Below are 1,164 nucleotides of genomic sequence, written 5' to 3' on the forward strand. Positions count from 1 at the left end.
CCTCCCAGATGTCATGATCTTGATCAGATGAAAATAGCCTCCCGGATTTTCCAGGGCAACCATATAAGCAGGTGATGCTCAGTTATCCAGGACTGATTCTTCCCATTTGGAGATTTGTCACATCTCTTAGCTGACACCTGAGGTTGGTGTAAGGACCTCCCCAGGTAGGGATCAGCAGTGGTTATCTGGATGATCTGGAGTTATTGCCATTTATAAGACTTTTAAAACAATTGTAGTAAAATACACATAACATAAAATTTACCTCCTTAACCATTTAAAAAACACAAAACATTAAATTTACCATCTTAACCATTTTAAGTGTCCAGTTCAGTGGCATAAACTGCTTTCGCACTGTTGTGCAGCCACCACCACCATCATCTCCAGAACTTTCGCATCTCCCCAAACTGAAACTCTGTCCCCATTAAACACTCACTCCCCATCCCCCTCCCCAGCCCCTGGCACCCCCCATTCTACTTTCTGTCTGTGGGTCTGACAACTCTAGGGGACTCCTATCAGTGGAATCATGCAGTATTTTTGCTCCTTTTGTGACTGGCTTGTCTCACTGAGAATAATGTCCTCCAGTTTCATCCATGTTGTCTCTTATGTCAGAATTTCCTTCCTTTTTAGGGCGGAATAATATTCCATTGTGTGCATAGACCACATTTTGTTTATCCATTCATCCCTCAATGGACACTTGGGCTACTTCCACCTTTTGGCTATTGTGAATAATGCTGCTTTGAACATGGGTGTACAAATATCTTGTTGAGATCCTGCTTTTAAATCTTTTGGGTAGTTACCCAGAAGTGGATTGCTAGATCATGTGATAATTGTATTTTCCTTTTTGAGACCAGCTGCACTGCGCTCAGCCAGTGAGCGCTGTGAGCGCACCGGTCATCCCTATATAGAATCCAAACCCGCGGCGGGAGCGCTGCTGTGCTCCCAGCGCCGCACTCCCGAGTGCGCCATGGGCTTGGCCCATATTTTCCATTTTTGAGGAATCACCACACTGTCTTCCACAGGAACTGCACCATTTTAAATTCCCACTAACTGTGCACAAGGGTTCTATTTTCTCCACATCCTTGCCAATACTCCTTCTTTTTTTTTTTTTTCTTTTTGGCAGCTGGCCAGTACAGGGATTGAACCCAGGACCTTGGTGTTATCAGC

The sequence above is a fragment of the Galeopterus variegatus genome, unplaced genomic scaffold (assembly GCF_000696425.1).
Source record: "Galeopterus variegatus unplaced genomic scaffold, G_variegatus-3.0.2 Scaffold964, whole genome shotgun sequence".
In the NCBI taxonomy this organism is placed as follows: domain Eukaryota; kingdom Metazoa; phylum Chordata; class Mammalia; order Dermoptera; family Cynocephalidae; genus Galeopterus; species Galeopterus variegatus.